Below are 20,988 nucleotides of genomic sequence, written 5' to 3' on the forward strand. Positions count from 1 at the left end.
CATTATTATGGCAACATTACTCCAATGGAATCTTAACAGTTATCGATCACAGTTAGAATATCTACAACTCCTAATAAACAAACACCAACCATCTGTTATCTGTCTCCAAGAAACAAACTTTCAGAACGACTTTGCTGCCAATCTAAGACTCTACAGTGTCTACCACAAAAATAGAACTAATGTGAATCATGCGAGTGGAGGAGTAGCTACTTATATCAGAAACAATATCTATGCAAAGGAAATTACTGTTAACACTAATTTGGAAGCTGTAGCAATTTCAGTCCATCTACCACCTTCTCTATGTATCTGCAATGTTTATATTCCAAACAGTTATTTGTTTCAAGGTGACGATCTACGAAACCTTATCCACCAACTACCTAAACCATTCATCCTAGTAGGCGACTTCAACAGCCACAACACGTTATGGGGTAGCCATAGTTCTGATGCAAGAGGAAAAGAGATAGAAAAGATACTTGATGAATTTGATTTAATTCTAATGAACTCTACTGCTCCAACTCGCTTTGACATAGCCCACGGCACCTATAGTAGTATAGACCTAACCATCTGCACACCGGACGTAGCAACCCTTTTCAACTGGTCTGTTTATTCAACACTCCAAGGAAATAGTGACCACTTCCCGATACTAATCAATAATGAAAATTCTTCTGTCAACTCCTCATTTATTAACAACTCCAAATGGAACTTAAATAAGGCAGATTGGACAAAATTTAGGCAGACAGTCAATAATCACTTAAAAGACTTAACCCCTCCAAATGATTTCCCTTCTAAGCACATAAATATCATTGTTCAAGATTTCACAGAAGTTCTTGTTAAATCTGCAGACATGAGTGTTCCAAAAGTAACCTAAAACTCCTTTAAGAAAACAGTACCTTGGTGGAATGACACTTGTAAGGAGGCTATTAAGAATAAGAATCATGCTTTCTACCTCTACAAAAGAAAACCCACACCTGAAAATAAAGCCCAATTTCAGAAATATAGAGCAATCGCTCGAAAAAAAATTAAACTCAGCAAAAAGAATTCATGGCTATCATTTGTCTCCTCGCTAAGTTCCCAAACCCCACAAAAGGAAATGTGGAATAAACTTCAAAGAATAAATGGCAAATATAATCACTTCTACATTACTTCCCTCAGAAACTCTGTTGATGGAACCTTCATAAACAAACCTCAAAACATCGCTGATAAATTAGCTGACACATTTGCCGAGATCTCTAGTGACAAAAATTATGATCCTGAATTTCTCCATACAAAGAAATCCAGTGAATCCGTTGATCTAAGGAAAGCTATCTCTGACCCTAACTATAATCTAAACGATACTTTTCAACTGCAGGAAATAATTACTGAACTTGACAAATGTGGCAAATCTAGTCCTGGCCCAGATACGGTCCCTTATGAATTTCTAAAACAGCTTCCACTAAGTGCAATAAATTATCTTCTGGCCATTTTCAACCACATATGGAGCTCTAAGACATTTCCTGACCAATGGCGAAATGCCATTGTAGTTCCAATACCCAAACCAGGGAAAGACAACTCAATTGCAGAAAATTATCGCCCTATTGCTTTAACTAATGCGATGTGTAAACTCATGGAGAAAATAGTCAACAAAAGATTACGCTGGTATCTCGAGCATTAAATTTCTTCAGTAATGTGCAAAACGGGTTCCGTAAAGCACACTCTACAACAGACACTTTGATAAGTCTGGAATCTGAAATACAGGAAGCATTTCTCAATAACCAACACCTAATAGCAGTCAGTTTAGATATTAATAAGGCATATGACATGGTATGGAAAGACTATGTAATCAAAGTTCTAATGACACATAATATATCTGGAAATATCCTATATTTCATTTATAATTTTCTCCAAATGCGCCGAATTCAAGTTAGAGTAAATGGAATGCTGTCAAAGGAAGTAGTAATCAAAAATGGAGTCCCACAAGGATCAGTTATCAGTGTAACACTGTTTCTTGTGGCAATTAATGGTATAGTCTCTAACATCCACTCACCAGTTAAGTGTTGCCTTTTTGCTGACGATTTGATAATCTTCTGCCCAGGGAAAAACATTACAACGACTCAACTCCTATTACAAGAATCAATTGTAAATATTCAAAACTGGACTAAAACCACAGGATTCAAATTTTCTAAAACTAAAACCAAATGTATTCTCTTCTCCAAAAATAAACATACTATCGCTAACCCTGAATTATATATGGAAGACCATAAAATTGAATCAGTTAAAACTATTAAAATTCTAGGACTTCTATTTGATAACAAGCTCACCTGGACCCCATACCTTAAAAATCTTAAAGACGAGTGTCAAAGAAGAATGAATATCATGAAAATTCTCTCAGCAAAAAACTGGGGAGCAGACTACCATGTCCTAATGAACACATACAGAGCCACAATCAGAGCCAAACTGGATTATGGCAGTATAGTATATTGTTCTGCCAGACCATCTACTCTTAAGATCCTTGATACCATCCAATCTTCAGCTCTTCGAATTGCCCTAGGAGCCCACCGCACCAGCCCCATAGCTAGTATAGAGATTGAAGCCAACGAACCACCACTTGAAATCAGACGTAAACAGCTGAGTTTGACATACGCACTCAAGATAGCTGGTACAAGTACCCAACACTTGAAAAAACACCTAATTTCAAAGAGACATAAAGGAAAACTAACTGGATCTCAACCCCAACCCTTTAACATCAGAATATCCAATCTTCTCAAAGAAATAAACCTCAGCCTTCCACCCATTTTATTTCCACACAACTCACCAGATACCCCTCCATGGAAAACTCATTTGCCTCCAGTCAACTGGGAATTGAACAACAATCTTAAAGCTCAAACTGACACAGCAAAATTCCAACAGTTATTTAATGAAATTTGTAATAGATACTCATCATATAGTGCAATTTATACTGATGGATCAAAATTCAATGAGAGAAATGGTTGTGCAGTGAAATACAAAGACTATAGTAAGCTATACAGATTACCAGATCTTTCCACAGTGTTTACAAGTGAACTGTATGCTCTTAAACAGGCCATGATTCATATTTCAAAAGCAAGCTACAACAACTCATTCATAATATTCTCTGATTCCAAAAGTGCATTAACTTCAATACAAAATCCATCAACAACACACCTACTTGTTAAAGAAATTCAAATGCTGTACCACAAGATCAAGATCGCAGGAAAAAATGTTATTTTTATGTGGATACCATCTCACAGAGGAATACCAGGCAATGAATCAGCTGATCAAGCAGCAAAAGAAGCTACTAGTCTCCCAATCAACGACCGTCAAATTGCCACGCCACATTCTGATATCATCGCTTATATCAAAATCAAACTACACGAACAATGGAAAATGAACTGGCTTAAAACTTCCACTAGCAACCTCCAAAAAATTAAAATGATATCTACAAGAACATATCCTCTCCAAAACCTCACCAGACATGAACAAGTCTTAATCTCCCGACTAAGGATAGGACATACGAAGATCACCCACAACTATCTCCTAGAAAAGAAACAACCTCCCACCTGCAGCAAATGTAACTGCTCTCTCACTGTCAAGCATATCATCTCAGAATGTCAACTGTATGACCATTGGCGCCAACACCACAACATACCTAAAGGAATGGAACTGACACTGTCTTCTCCAGCACTGAGTCATCAAGTCATCAACTTCCTCAAAGACACTGGCTTGCACTCCAAAATGTAATTACATTATACTTATTTTTTTCTTTACATTTTTATAATTACAATATTATTATTATTATTATTATTATTATTATTATTATTATTATTATTATTATTATTATTATTACCATTATTCTGTAATCATATGTAAGAGTCGCGATAAGACCTTGGAGTTAAAGCGACTATAAACAACCCTAATAAAAAAAAAATGGAGCTTGCATTCTACCTTACAAAAAACACATACAACAAGAAAGCGATCTCGATTAGGACAAAACTACGCCACTATCCGGCAGTAATTCAGCCAGAGTGCTTGTATGCTTCAGAATTCCTGGGCTTAACAACCAGGAAAGACATTGAAGGAAGGAAAGGATTTTAAGAAAAATCCTCGGTCCAAACAAATGAACTGACATATCGATTACGCAGTAACAAAGGAAAGTATAAAACATGCAGTAGGATTTCAAATGCCATTCGAAAGCGAAGAGTTAAATTTTTGGACATATTTCAAGAATGCCTGAAGACAGACTGGGTAAGAATATCTTTAACCACTTCAGTAAGCCCAATAGGAAAGGCAGCTCTTATGAAAATAGTTTGTTAACACGAAGAAGGATTTGCAAGAAATGAACATCACACATCAAGACATCCACAATAGAAAGACATTCAGAAAAAAGTTACACGCATTTAAGGGTTTCCTAGAGCCAGAAACAGCGACCAAGAAGAAACAACAATAGACGGCTGAAAGGAAAGAAGCGGCAAGCAGGAGGATGAAGGAGTACTGGCGCCAAAGAAAACTTAAATCATGAGGAGTTATTTACATGGTCCACAGCTGGCCAAAACCGATAAAAGGAAGAAAAACAAAATTAAAATTTCAAATTATTAGTCCTAAATTATACGAATAAAATCAAAATTTCTGTTTTTGTTCTGTAGCTAAGGGGTTCCTTGAACATGCCTGTGATATGCTAAGGGGACCTGAGAGAAAAACAATTCATGAAACTCTGGTCTAGAGGATGTCGACCCGCCTGACCGATCACACGTCATCTGTTCGCGGACATCCGATCCGAACGACCACAGTTACCGACCTATATATGACCTTCAGGAAAAACTGGAAGATTCATCATATAATGGCTTGAAAATGAAAAATCCACAGCCTGTTTCCAGTCATTCGACAGGGTCAGGAATGGAATAAATGAAGTCCCCATCTAGCGGCGAAGATAGGAATTGTGCCGGCTGCCAAATACTGTCGCATTCCTCTAGTGCAATGATTAACGAATGCCAGATAAAATGATAGTGGAGAGTGTTCCTGGAATGAAATAGGACAGGGAAAACCGGAGTACCCGGAGAAAAACCTGTCTCACCTCCGCTTTGTCCAGCACAAATCTCACGTCGAGCGACCGGGATTTGAACCATGGAACACAGCGGTGAGAGGCCGGCGCGCTGCCACCTGAGCCACGGAGGCTCTCATCTAATGCTTCTCACAAAAAGAAAATTGCAGGCGATTTTGTATATTTCTCCCGCAGACAGAATCGTACTGGTCCAAAACGAAACGAACAAATTTTCGGTTTTACATTTAGCTGTTCAGGTTTTATATGGAAAATGATTACACCATTGAAATCAGCAGTCTTTCCTAAAGTTTGTAGGATAATTTGTTTTACAGCAAACTTGAAGGTAAGATTGAATAAATTTCGTGTGGCTATTTCTAGCCGAGTGCAGCCCTTGTAAGGCAGACCCCTCGATGAGTGTGGGCGGCATCTGCCATGTGTAGGTACTGTAACTGCGTGTTGTTGTGGTGGAGGATAGTGTTATGTGTGAGTTGCAGGGATGTTGGGGACAGCACATACACCCAGCTCCCAGGCCATTAGAATTAACCAATGAAGGTTAAAATCCCCGATCCGGTCGGGAATCGAACCCGGGACCCTCTGAACCGAAGGCCAGTACGCCGACCATTCGGCCAACGAGTCGAACGAAGGTAACATTAAAAGGTCGGGAGAGGTGAAAAACAACCTAGCCCTCCAATTTCTACGCCATTTGCTAGATAACCTCGGCGACAGTGTAGCCTACAGCAATTTATCTGACTTGAAAGATTTAGTGGCCGCTACTTTAGTGAAGGACCCTTTGGATGGATACATTCTATGTAACGGTAGCTCCCTCAGTGAATCAGTGACAGAGTGTATGCATTTGGACTCAAGATCGCGTGTTCAAACCTGACGGAGGTAATCGGATTTAATTAAAACTCGACCGAAGAATGGAACCCTTAAATTGACATGGAGGCAGTCTAAACATCACCAAATATAAATGCTTCCACAAGGTATCTGAGACCATAAAATTCTAATTTTTGCGCCATACTTCATAAATAATAGAATTTCCTCTATGATGCAAGTAGCTGGAAGTATCCGAGATCACTCCAGCATGTGGAGGAGGGGAGTGCACCTTTAACATTTCTCGTTTCCGTCGTCAGAGCTCGTCTTGCTACTGTGAGAAGCTCTGACAGGATTCAAATCAACCTCCAAGCAGACAAGCGAAGAAAGAGAGCGAAGCTGTTATTAATTCCTTCGCTTTTGAGAAGCCCGCTGAGGTCGCAAGGCTCTTGCTTTGTGCTTCAAGTATACACTTCAAAGTTATTTTCTAGGAGAAGAGGCAATTTCCTGGCTTTCTGTAAAATTCATCACCTAAGGCAGTTCTGCAACAGAGTTCGACTGACCGATAGGACTAGGAATAACTAACTAGAGTAGCTAAGTAAGCCCCTTCAAATTCCTGATATTCATCAAGAATAATGGTGCGTGATCATGACACATTTTACTCTTTTCAATATAATCCATAGCTTGTTTCTAGTCATTCCACGGGTCAGGAATGGAAAGCCCCATCTAGCGGCGAGGATAGGAACCGTACCGGCTGACGAAGCCTGTCGCACTCTTCTGGGGTAATGATTAGTGACTGACAGATGAAAGGGCATGATATTGCAGAATGTTGCTGGAATGAAAGATGACAGGGAAAACCGGAGTACCTTGAGAAAAACCTGTTCAGCACAAATCTTACATAGAGTGGTCGGGATTTGAACCACGAAACCCAACGGTGAGAGGCCGGAGCGCTCGTTTCGTGATATGTCAAGTTCTAATTCACACTGCTATTTTGTTCACTGGTCCATTCATTTCCCATTAATATGTGTTAAAGGAGTTGATTTATCATATATTATCTATGCCACAACCATTTACAACAATTTACACTGACACATGACAAGGACGGCTTAGAGCCTCAGATCTACTATGTTGATCCATTTCACGGCTGTAAGTGTTGCCAGATAAAAGTCAGACAAGTCACCTAGATGTGTCCTTGTCTTGCATCTTGACACAGGTGCTGAATAGACTGTGTGGGAGCACATATTCTCACTGAAAACATGGTATTTCGCTCGACTTATGAATTGATTGAGTCCATTTTCCATGATTGATGCGAATCCTATTAAGGGCAATTCAAGTTTTCCCTGGTAGATCACAACCAGGTCAGGTTGTTTATCTTCAATACATCTTTCACAATTCTATGTCATTTACTTCCATTTACCAGAGGATTGTGATTATCATAAAATGCAATGGACAGTTATTTCAGGAAAACATGATGAAATTAAGTGCAGCCCAACATCGAGCAGAGCGACTCATTTACACGGACAAGGAAATAAAGTTGCAACTAAATCATTTAACATCTATTATAGACGTGCTCAACCAAATGTACGTAATCTTTCTCCGAAAATCTCTGGGTGACTCTGTTAAACTGGCCCTCTTTCACCGCCACCAGCTACAGTATCGCTCAGTCCGTAGACCTCAAGGTGTCTCTGCCTTTCTCCCTTGCCGGGCTAAGTGGCTCAGACGGTTGAAGCGCTGGCCTTTTGACCCCAACCCCTGATCAGTCCAGTGGTATTTGAAGCTGCTCAGTACAGTACGTCAGCCTCGTGTCGGTAGATTTACTGGCACGTTAAAGAACTCCTGTGGGACAAAATTCTGTCACCTCGGAGTCTCCGAAAACTGTCAAAAAAGTAATTAATGAGACGTAAATTATTATTATTATTATTATAATTATTAATATTATTATTATTATTATTATTATTATTATTACTTCTCCCTTTCGTAAAAATCAACCAATCCAGATTTTGCATTCGTTGTGCTCGACTCTGGATTAACCCTTCTCGTGTAACACTGGACCTTCTTCTACAACAATTTTGTCGCAAAGTGAAGGCCATAAAGGGCCCTAAAACCCGTGTAAATTGAAAGTGCGTACATAAAGTAATCGTGTGTGTGTGTGTGTGTGTTTAATGATATCTCATTTATTAGCAATGTCTTAATGGGGTCATGCACAGAAGTTGTGTACATAGCAATACTAAAGTGTAAAATTGTAAATATATGACACATGCAAATTTTAATACGGTCAATTAGATATAACGGCGAAATCTAATGGGCCCGTTTTCATTTTGTATAAACACTGTATTTAGAAAATCGGTTATGACGACATCGCTTATTACGACGTATTGAATATAAAGGCGATATCTAACGAGCCCATCTAAATTCTGTGTAAACATTGTCTTTAGAAAATCTGTTATAATGACATCGCTTATTACGACGTATTTTATATAACGGGGAAATCTAACGGGTCCGTCTAAATCCTGTATAAACACTGTATTTAGAAAATCGGCTATAACGACATCGCTTATTACGACGTATTAGATATGATGGCGAAATCTAACGAGCCTATCTAAATTCTGTATAAACATTGTATTTAGAAAATCGGTTATAACGACATCGCTTATTACGACGTATTGTATATAACGGTGAAATCTAACGGGTCCGTCTAAATCCTGTATAAACACTGTATTTAGAAAATCGGTTATAACGACAAGGCTTATTACGACGTATTGGATATAACGGCGAAGTCTAACTGGCCCGTCTAAATTCTGTATAAACACTGTATTTAGAAATTGGTTATAACTACATCGCTTATTACGACGTATTGGATATAACGGGAAAGTTCAGATCATATTTTCGAAGAAATGTATCGACTATAACGTCCAATGTTGAATTTTGTTTTTACGTATGTGGAATTGCCGACAACAATGTAAAGCTTATTTTCATACTCTTGTTTTCAGTAGGTTGTAGGTTTCAAATCAGCCTTTCTGTTAAATAGTCAAGCATGGCTGCGAAGCTGTTGCAAAAAAGAAAAGTGTTTAAAAATGGGGAGACAAATATCAGCATCGTGAAGAAATTGGGTGAGACAGTGTACGACATTATTGATCAATTTACATTGTTACTTCCTTTGTGCTCACTTATTATTTTATATTTTGGTGGCATGTTATCTCTTTACGTAGGCTACTGTGTAAATATTAGAAGAAAAATTCCTGTCAGTCCCAGTCCTCACATACTCTATTGTAAATACAGTACTCATTTCACTTAGGCTTTTTGAAGTCTTAACTTTGTGTTAATTAACCATGTAAGTGTACAGTCTAGCACTTACAGATATGATACTTTTAGCAACAAAGAAAAAGACCGGTTTGTGCGACTATCACCTATAACGACCGTTAATTGGCAATCCTTTTGGAGCCATTACAACCGGTTTCGACTGAATGTCCAGTAAGTTAGACCTAATAAACTGAGATGGGGACACTTCTTTGTATGTGGGACTTGCTCTTTCTCCATCACTCATTCTCAAATTGGGCAACAACTTAGGGACCGATGACCTAGCTGTTAGGTCCCTTTAAACAACAAACATCATCATCAAATTGAGCAACATTTTGAAAAATAAATAAATAAATAAATAAATAAATAAATAAATAAATAAATAAATAAATAAATAAATAATCTAAAGTAACATTACCTAATTTAGTGTAGCAGTTTCAAATTTATTGGCAATTCTTTTTACAGGTTTTGGAACATTTCTCTCATAAATACTTGAGTTCAAGGTCTAACATTTACTTTAGTTTAGTTTTGCAAACTACTTAATTGTATCAGTAGAACGTATGGAGATATATTTGTAAAAGAAAAAAAAAGGTTTACATTAACATTTAAAATCTACAAATTCTATGTATGTTATGAAGGAGTAGTTTTGTGCTTGAGCATTATAGATCTAGTGACCTACAATCGGAAAACTAAGACGTTCATTTTGAAAGGTATATGTTCTTGACATATCAGGAAAACATGGAGGACATTTAAAAGTATCTGTGTAATCTAAATCTACCTAATTAGCAGAATGTGTATGTTAAAATGATTTAGATTGAGTTAAGTTTGAAGAAATTAGAAATGCTACTTTACATTGTAACTATTGTTTGCCTAAACATAATTGCTCGTTGCATGTCATGATTTTTATAATCCTCTGAAAAAGAATTTTGAAATTTAGGTATTCATTGTCCGACGAAGGTGCAGTCTTGCAGGACATACACTGAGACACAGAAGGATCTTCTGACCATACGAGAGGGATAGCACGTAGAAAATAAAAGGAGCAGAGGAAGAAGAAGATCATCGTATGTCCCAAACAAAAAAGAAAGCAAAGTCATCTCCGTACAGGTCCTTAAGGCTCGGGTGGTAAAAGGCTTCCGCTACCCGTAACCACGACACTTGTTAGGGAAGAGTGGAAAAGTGGTTAGCCTACGCCCGGCCGCCTTTGCTTCCAGGAATGAACCTGGTACTCATTTTTGGTGTAGGCTGAGCGAACCTCAGGGCCACGTGCACCTCCGGAAGTGGAAATCTCGTTTACTTTTAGATTTCCTCGCGGGGAATAGAAACTACGTCCTGCCGGGTGAACCGAGCACGCTTTCACCACCTCGGCCAGGCAGCCCATCTCTCCAACAAATACAAAAATATGTTCTCTGCATGAAGTATCAAGACATGAAACGACTTGCTTAAGAAAGATGTACATGAGGGTGGTTACCTTTGCTTCTGCTGCTACAAAACACCTGATAACTAGATGATGATGATGCATTCAAAGTTGTAAAATGCGCCATGCTGAAGTACAGTTTTCTTACTTAATTCTCTGCCTCAGCGAATGAAAACTTAAATTGCCGTGATTCGGGTCGCATAGCCGTGAGCTTTCATTCGGAAGTGATAAATTCGAATTCCACCTTTGATTCCGTGGTTTCACCTTTTCAACCACGGTAAATATGGGGCTGTACCTTAATGAAGGCACGCCTGCCATTTCCATCAATCAATCAACCTAGCCCTTGCCTTTCCCATCGTCGCCGTAAGGCCTATCTGTGTCGGTGCGATGTAAAGCAAATTGAAAAAAATAAGTTCTTCTCTTAAATTATTTCACAGAACTAGCCCTTTCACACCCTTCCATCTCCGAAAACATTCTGTGAGTTTATGCTACATTATATCACTCCAGACAAAGTACAAAAACAAAAATCAGGAACTTAGCGAAATATGTGTATTCTTCTTGGTGGTTCCAAATATGATATGGTGGTGATTATTGTTATAAGACCAAGTACTACTGCGCAACTATATTGCTTATTGTTAAGTATAATCACAGGAGAAATTTAATAGGTCCAACTTATAATCATAATACACTGACTGACAGAGCAAAGGCAACACCAAGAAGGAGTGGTTCGAAAGGGATGAAAGTTGGGGAAAAAACAGAGACGGCACGGACGAATAATTGATGTTTATTTCAAACCGATATGCATGTTACACAATGCGCACGGCATCGACTCAGTAGGATGTAGGACCACCGCGAGCGGCGATGCACGCAGAAACACGTCGAGGTACAGAGTCAATAAGAGTGCGGATGGTGTCCTGAGGGATGGTTCTCCATTCTCTGTCAACCATTTGCCACAGTTGGTCGTCCGTACGAGGCTGGGGCAGAGTTTGCAAACGGCGTCCAATGAGATCCCACACGTGTTCGATTGGTGAGAGATCCGGAGAGTACGCTGGCCACGGAAGCATCTGTACACCTCGTAGAGCCTGTTGGGAGATGCGAGCAGTGTGTGGGCGGGCATTATCCTGCTGAAACAGAGCATTGGGCAGCCCCTGAAGGTACGGGAGTGCCACCGGCCGCAGCACATGCTGCACGTAGCGGTGGGTATTTAACGTGCCTTGAATACGCACTAGAGGTGACGTGGAATCATACGCAATAGCGCCCCAAACCATGATGCCGCGTTGTCTAGGGGTAGGGCCTCCACAGTTACTGCCGGATTTGACCTTTCTCTACGCCGACGCCACACTCGTCTGCGGTGACTATCACTGACAGAAAAGAAGCGTGACTCATCGGAGAACACGACGTTCCGCCATTCCCTCATCCAAGTCACTCTAGCCCGGCACCATGCCAGGCGTGCACGTCTATGCTGTGGAGTCAATGGTAGTCTTCTGAGCGGACGCCGGGAGTGCAGGCCTCCTTCAACCAATCGACGGGAAATTGTTCTGGTCGATATTGGAACAGCCAGGGTGTCTTGCACATGCTGAAGAATGGCGGTTGACGTGGCGTGCGGGGCTGCCACCGCTTGGCGGCGGATGCGCCGATCCTCGCGTGCTGACGTCACTCGGGCTGCGCCTGGACCCCTCGCACGTGCCACATGTCCCTGCGCCAACCATCTTCGCCACAGGCGCTGCACCGTGGACACATCCCTATGGGATCGGCTGCGATTTGACGAAGCGACCAACCTGCCCTTCTCAGCCCGATCACCATACCCCTCGTAAAGTCGTCTGTCTGCTGGAAATGCCTCCGTTGACGGCGGCCTGGCATTCTTAGCTATACACGTGTCCTGTGGCACACGACAACACATTCTACAATGACTGTCGGCTGAGAAATCACGGTACGAAGTGGGCCATTCGCCAACGCCGTGTCCCATTTATCGTTCGCTACGTGCACAGCACAGCGGCGCATTTCACATCATGAGCATACCTCAGTGACGTCAGTCTACCCTGCAATTGGCATAAAGTTCTGAACACTCCTTCTTGGTGTTGCATTTGCTCTGTCAGTCAGTGTAATAGTAATAATAATAATAATAATAATAATAATAATAATAATAATAATAATAATATCGCGTATTATTTAGTCACATTTGCCAACTACATCCGTTTAGCAATCAGGGAGATAAACCTCCTTAAAGGAATAGCAGGTAAAGTAGGACTAAAAATCTCTTTTGAGAAGACGAAGTATATGACGAGGGGTTTTAGGAAAGGTTATTTCACTGAAGCTCATCTTGTAGGATTCCAGCAAGATATACCAAATATCTTGGATTCAGGAGGTCAAATGGACTGTATCGCGATTGACCTGTCGAAATCATTTGATGGGGTGGATCATGGGAGACCACTGGCAAAAATGAGTGCATTTGGACTAGATAAAAGAGTGACTGAATGGGTTGCTCTATTTCTAGAAAATAGATCTCAGAGAATTAGAATAGGCGAGGCTTTATCTGACCCTGTAATAATTAAGAGGGGAATTCCTCAATACAGTATTATTGGACCTTTATGTTTTCTTTATATATATATATAAATGATATGAGTAAAGAAGTGGAATCAGAGGTAAGGCTTTATGCAGATGGTGTTATTCTGTGTAGAGTAATAAATAAGTTACAAGATTGTGAGCAACTGCAATGTGACCTCGATAATGTGATAAACGCGGTTAAAAGTCAGGTTGTGAGTTTCAGGAATAGGAAAAGTCCTTTCACTTTTAATTACTGCGTTGATGGTGTGAAAGTTCCTTTTGGGGATCATTGTAAGTATCTGGGTGTTAATATAAGGAAAGATCTTCATTGGAGTAATCATATAAATGGGATTGTAAATAAAGGGTATAGATCTCTGCACATGGTTATGAGGGTGTGTAGGAGTTGTAAGGATGTAAAGGAGAGGGCATATACGTCTCTGGTAAGACCGCAACCAGAGTATAGTTCCAGTGTATCGGACCCTCACCAGGATTACCTGATTTAAGAACTGAAAAAAAAATCCTAAGAAAAGCAGCCCGATTTGTTCTGGGTGTTATATGTTTATATGTTCTGAGTATCGCTACAAAAATGTTGCAAAATTTGGGCTGGGAAGAAGTGGGAGAAAGAAGATGAGCTGCTCGACTAAGTGGTATGTTCCGAGCTGTCAGCGGAGAGATGGCGTGGGATGACATTAGTAGACGAATAAGTTTAAGTGGTGTCTTTAAAAGAAGGATCACGATATGAAGTTAAAGTTGGAATTCAAGAGGATAAATTGGGGCATATATTCATTTATAGGAAGAGGAGTTAGGGATTGGAATAACTTACCAAGGGGTATATTAAATAAATTTCCAATCACATTGAAATCATTTAAGAAAAGGCTGAGAAAACAACAGATAGGGAATCTTCCACCTGGGTGACTGCCCTAAATGCAGATCAGTATTGATTGATTGATTGATTGATTGATTGATTGATTGATTGATTGATTGATTGATTGATTGATTGATTGATTGATTGATTGATTGATTGATTGATTGATTGATTGATTGATTGACGAACATCAGTAATGGTCCAGAATGGATGTTAACCATACGAAGATCTGAAGAGTCAAGAGGTTTAAGTACCTCGGTGAAGTAATCCAAGAGAATGGGCTAGAACAAGAAGCCACCATTATTCGTATCCAGAAATTAGAGCGAGCGTTCCAATTGACTAAAAGCATGTATAATAAGAAGATGCTGAGTTTCGGAGTCAAATTAATACATTACAACACTGTTGTTAGACCAGACGGCTTATATGCTTTAGAGACCCTATACATGAATCAAACAGGACAAGTCAATCAACTACTTATGAGAACGCAGGTTACTACGCTAGTTCTTGGGCAACAAATTGGTTGAAGGGCAGGTTCGACAGAAATCGAATAAAGAAGTATACAGCAAGATGGAACCGATAATAATAACAATTAGAAAGAGAAGATTGCTGTTTTAGTGGCACATCTTCTGTGTGAATAATGAGCGGTTCACAAAGAAAATCTGGATTTTTCGAAAACATCCAAGTTGAGATGTTTCCATGAGTGTGAGAAAGATCTGAGAGAGGTGGACGGTATGGGGGATAAAATCAATAACAGGGAAAGTTTCAGAAGGATGGTGAAAACCGACCAGGCTTTTATGGTAGGGACAGAACCCAGAAGACAGAGAGGCAATTTATAAGACGAGCGTAAGAAAGCGTTAATCGATGAGCTCAGGAGATACTGGCAGGATGTTAAAGCCGGCAGACGAACAAGACACAGACACCGAAAATGAGATTGGTTCAATTCAATTTGATGATGATGATGATAATAATAATGACGATCGTCAAAAGAAAGGAAAGAGTCATGATGGGCCTGACACATGCTAAGTAAATGTCTCTCTTAATATTTAAAGACACATACTTAGTGTATAGCAGAGGACTCAAGGCTTTCTCCCGTGCCGTAGCGGGCTTTACGGCCTGTTCTAAATTCTGTCTCATGGACCCATTATTAAGCCGAGGTAATTTGTTTAGACCATGACAGTTGGACACTGTTAATAGCAATAGCAGGATGACCATATTTAGGCCGGCGCTTGGTAAAAACAATTGCCTCCGTCGGAAGACCTCTCAATATTTGTACACACGTAAATTTCTTTTAAATGAAAGTTAGTTGAGAACAGCTTTGAACTGTTGGTAACTCTGAGTCCTATTAAGAAGGACCAACAACTTAAAGGAGTAATTTTTAATAAATGACTTCTAATTGAACAAAACTCGTTCAACATCTGAAACACTGGAGCTACAGCAGTATCTCTTTTTGCCAGACGTTGATGAACTTTCTGTGTATTTATCTCCTTTTAAAATGGAAGATAATGGATATGCCTTTTATAGCAAGCAGCTGTCCCCTTTAAGAGCAGCTTCAGGCCAATGACTGCCAATTATGGGCTGAGGTCTGCAGTGCCACCCCAAAAGGACTCCCATTTTACAGCACACCCAGCAAAAAAGGGCAAGGTAAAGTCGGCTCAGACAAAAAGTTGGGACACAGAACAAACATCACTTCGTCTCAAGTCGCGTTCCACAGGGTGTTCCAGAGGTCAATTTACATCACTTTCTCCCTCACCCTTTCAACCCTGTGTGTCACACGTCAACGCGATAGACCAGAATTCTCAAACTACTATGAGATTGTACCCCTCACTCATGGCTGAAAGTTCAATGTGCCCTCACAAAAAAATCCCTGAATGATAGGTTCAAAAAAATATGAGTACCTAGATAATTACAGAGGCATTTTAAATTTATTTTCAATTCTTTTTAATACATATCGTAAATAAGACGAGATTGTGAAATTAAATACAATTTTATGACACTTCACTAGAAATTGAAGTATTTGTGTCTGTATCAAGTATGATGCAATGACAATAAAAAACATAGGATACCCTGTATGTATAAAAGTTTCACAAAACGCTAGGTTTTAGCCTCAGTGTGAAACTAATAAATAAAGAAGAAACATTTTCGACCTTAAGTCTGAAATTCTGACAGTGCAAACCATCAAAATTTCTGATGTGTCGTAGTTCAGGTGAAACTTTCAAGGGAAGCGTGGCTCCATATGTACATAATTTTCTTATTATTTATTTCCATATTTCAATTTTCCTTCCTTTTTTCCTGAAGGCTGCTCAAGCACCCCACTAAAAGTCTCAGGCGTACCCCCTGGGGTACACGTACTAGGGTTCGAAAATCAGTGTTTTAGACCATTTATAACTCTTACTGATCGAGCTCGATAGCTGCAGTCGCTTATGTACAGCCAGTATCCAGTATTCGGGAGATAGTGGGTTCGAATCCCACTGTCGGTAGCCCTGAAGATGGTTTTACGTGGTTTCCCACCTTCACACCAGACAAATGCTGGGGCTGTACCTTAATTAAGGCCACGGGCGCTTCTTTCCCACTCCTAGTCTCTTCCTATCCCATCGTCGCCATAAGACCCATCTGTGTCAGTGCGACGTAAAGCAACTTGCAAAAAAACAAAAAAGAAAAAACTCTTACTGAAGCCATGTGATGTAATTGGAACTTACCTTAGAGTGAAAGGAGATATGTAATATAATAACATTTGATGAACTCAACAAGGTGAAAAGCCCGAAACATAACAATTATTTTTATTTTACGAGGGCTTGACGAGTTATGTTACTGTACATGCATATTGTTTTATATTATGTTCATTTTCACTTCATAGTTTGTCATAGTATAGAAAATATTATGGTGTCTATAAACATAGTGAACCTCTTACTTTTTATTCTTAGCGTAACTCTGGATAGGAATCACTTTTTGTTATTAATGCGTAGTAGCCTGAGGATAATTTCTGCTTATATATTCTGGCTCTTTAACTTCTTTCTGAATTACTTAGATATAGTAGGCCATATTTTTATTTTATCTTTTCGTATCTGTGATTTTATATCCTAACAATTTTCTCTGCTTCTATACGTGTCCTTTAAACACGAATATATCTTACACATTGGACGTTTTGTTCCACAAAAATTGAAGAACTTTCACAAAGGACTTAAGTGGAATCTGCTCAATAATGCCATATGATATCGCAAATATTTCGACGTGGGAAAGTCTGAATATAATAAATATTTGTTCCACCATGTTCAAGACACAAACTTTAATAATTTTTAGAGAAATAGTACCTCAGCCTATTACTCGAAATAAACTACTTTGGAATGTTATGCAAATTCATACATAATATTAATATATATATATACACACTGACTGACAGAGCAAATGCAACACCAAGAAGGAGTGGTCAGAACTTTATGCCAATTGCAGGGTAGACTGACGTCACTGAGGTATGCTCATGATGTGAAGTGCGCCGCTGTGCTGCGCACGTAGCGAACGATAAATGGGACACGGCGTTGGCGAATGGCCCACTTCGTACCGTGATTTCTCAGCCGACAGTCATTGTAGAACGTGTTGTCGTGTGCCACAGGACACGTGTATAGCTAAGAATGCCAGGCCGCCGTCAACGGAGGCATTTCCAGCAGACAGACGACTTTACGAGGGGTATGGTGATCGGGTTGAGAAGGGCAGGTTGGTCGCTTCGTCAAATCGCAGCCGATACCCATAGGGATGTGTCCACGGTGCAGCGCCTGTGGCGAAGATGGTTGGCGCAGGGACATGTGGCACGTGCGAGGGGTCCAGGCGCAGCCCGACTGACGTCAGCACGCGAGGATCGGCGCATCCGCCGCCAAGCGGTGGCAGCCCCGCACGCCACGTCAACCGCCATTCTTCAGCATGTGCAAGACACCCTGGCTGTTCCAATATCGACCAGAACAATATCCCGTCGATTGGTTGAAGGAGGCCTGCACTCCCGGCGTCCGCTCAGAAGACTACCATTGACTCCACAGCATAGACGTGCACGCCTGGCATGGTGCCGGGCTAGAGCGACTTGGATGAGGGAATGGCGGAACGTCGTGTTCTCCGATGAGTCACGCTTCTGTTCTGTCAGTGATAGTCACCGCAGACGAGTGTGGCGTCGGCGTGGAGAAAGGTCAAATCCGGCAGTAACTGTGGAGCGCCCTACCGCTAGACAACGCGGCATCATGGTTTGGGGCGCTATTGCGTATGATTCCACGTCACCTCTAGTGCGTTATTCTAGGCACGTTAAATGCCCACCGCTACGTGCAGCATGTGCTGCGGCCGGTGGCACTCCCGTACCTTCAGGGGCTGCCCAATGCTCTGTTTCAGCAGGATAATGCCCGCCCACACACTGCTCGCATCTCCCAACAGGCTCTACGAGGTGTACAGATGCTTCCGTGGCCAGCGTACTCTCCGGATCTCTCACCAATCGAACACGTGTGGGATCTCATTGGACGCCGTTTGCAAACTCTGCCCCAGCCTCGTACGGACGACCAACTGTGGCAAATGGTTGACAGAGAATGGAGAACCATCCCTCAGGACACCATCCGCACTCTTATTGACTCTGTACCTCGACGTGTTTCTGCGTGCATCGCCGCTCGCGGTGGTCCTACATCCTACTGAGTCGATGCCGTGCGCAGTGTAACCTGCATATCGGTTTGAAATAAACATCAATTATTCGTCCGTGCCGTCTCTGTTTTTTCTCCAACTTTCATCCCTTTCGAACCACTCCTTCTTGGTGTTGCATTTGCTCTGTCAGTCAGTGTATATATTTTCATATCAGTATAAAACTGTCTTTTCTCGCTGTATGTATCAAATTTTCAGGCATTCGATGCAGTTACGTAGTAATATTTCGTGAAAGTGTTGTTAATGATAAACATCGAAAAACGAGAGAGAAAAGTCCTTGGATTAAAATGTGAATTTGGATGGAAAGGAAATTACGGGAAGTCTATAAAATCATAGAAAAAGTGCATTAACATTTTACGGTTAGCTATGCACAGTGGATAACAATAGAATGTTGTCGTTTGGGTCATCAATCCATAGACTGAGCTAATATTTTCATTTCTTTGTAACTACTACATCCTACATCTACTACAATATGTTTGTCATATCCATACCCTAGACCAGGGATGGCGAACCTTTTCCTACTAGTGTGCCATTTTAACTCCTGTTTATTATTATCATCTGTTGACTGTGCCACTTGTTGCTTTTTATTTCCATTACGGGATGTCCACAACCTACAACCCCCCCCCTCCCCCGCCCCCACCCTCGAGACTTCCTTTCTAAATTCCCGATTATGTTTCATAATATGTTATTTATTTATTCATTTACTGATTCATTCATGTATTTATTTATTTATTTATATATTATAAATATTGTTACCGTATTTTGGTGGTAGGTAGAGGTGTAAGAAGGTGCGGGCGTGAATGGGTCTCAAACTACGGAATCAAAGTTAATGTAAAATTTAACAAGGTTATATTTTCTTTTCAAGATTAAGTAATAACAAAGAACAGGTACTTAGTAGCCGAAACACAATTTGAAATGTACAATTACAGGGATTACAGAATTTGGGCTTCGAGCCCTGAGTTCACAATTCTTGAGCAACTAGCCCAACTTTCCGATATACAAATTTTAACAAAGGGGCAGAAGACCCCAATCAAACCCTGGAGCACTTGCTCCAAATTACACAGTAAAGCCTCCTCGAGGCATACAACACTCCGTTTCCAAAAGAGCCACTCGCTCTTTAATTTAAGCCTCTCCCAGGCCACACCAAACTCCACCTTCAAGCTGTCCTCAACGGACATAAACACAGGGGTAAAATACCCAATCTACTGAGGTCTATTAAATGAAAAGCAGGTTAATTAAATGACCTCTAAAATAACAATTTGAGAGGAGGCGAACTTGCACTCCTAATACACTTTGATTAAGACCTACTTGGCACTAGGCCGTTAATACAAGGGCTAATCCCATACTAAAGAGGTGACTTAAAGAGAGAACAATTTGTTTTACGTTATCGAAGAATAGGTTGAGAAAAATAAGTTCACCTCAAAACAATAAGAGTGGGAGCTCGAGAGGGTTAGCACTCTCTATCCCAGTATGTAGCCTTAAAAGAGAATATATGAAAAGAGTAGTTACATTTAGGAAAAGGTTACATGGTGAACGCTTAGAACCCGCCCCGAAAGTTAAACTGCTGAGCTAGCGAAGAAAGAAGTTATTAATCGGCCATTACCTTGTTGTTGACCGCTGCCGAAGAAAGAGGCGCTTCCCGCCCCCTGCTATGTACTTAACACACTGAAAGATGGAACAGAAGTGGCCCAGAGACCCAAAAATCAGCAGTTTATATCCTCTCGCGGAAGGTTCTAGGCGTTAGGGGAATGAAAACACCCACCCACAATAATTTTATTGGCTAGGTTACAGAAACATATCCAAGTTGGGGGGGGAAATACATCGGATTGGTCGGAAATTACTAAAAGAAATTCGGGATTGGATAAATCTAAAACAAGGGGAAAAAGAGGGGTATACAGCCAACTTAAACAATAACAGAAAGAAATTTAACAAGAAACAAACATTTGAAATAAAAATTTCTCCAACAAAATAGTTCTTTGACTCCGCGCTAGGGTGCACTATTGTTGATCTTCCGTAGTGTCCTCTAGGAGAGAAAGTCCACACTTCTTACTTCAGGCGAAACAAAAACACATCAAAAATGACACAGTTCAAAAACTCAAAATTTTCCACGTGGTGACATCTTCTGAGAAGGTAGCGAATTAATAGCGTATATAAAGTTCAGACTTCCTCCAGCAGAGGAGTTTCAACAGGCGCACATTTTAAATTAGCGGTGTGGAGGTGTACCGCCCGGTACAGACCTCCCCCCCCAAAAGTTCCACCAGGGGTGACACATGAAATTGTTTGAAACAAGGTCCAAGTTATGCTGTGGATATGAAGATTGGTTGCAGAAGCATTTATAAGATTTCTTAATTTGGTTTGATT

Source organism: Anabrus simplex, chromosome 9, assembly GCF_040414725.1.
Source record: "Anabrus simplex isolate iqAnaSimp1 chromosome 9, ASM4041472v1, whole genome shotgun sequence".
Lineage (NCBI taxonomy): Eukaryota > Metazoa > Arthropoda > Insecta > Orthoptera > Tettigoniidae > Anabrus > Anabrus simplex.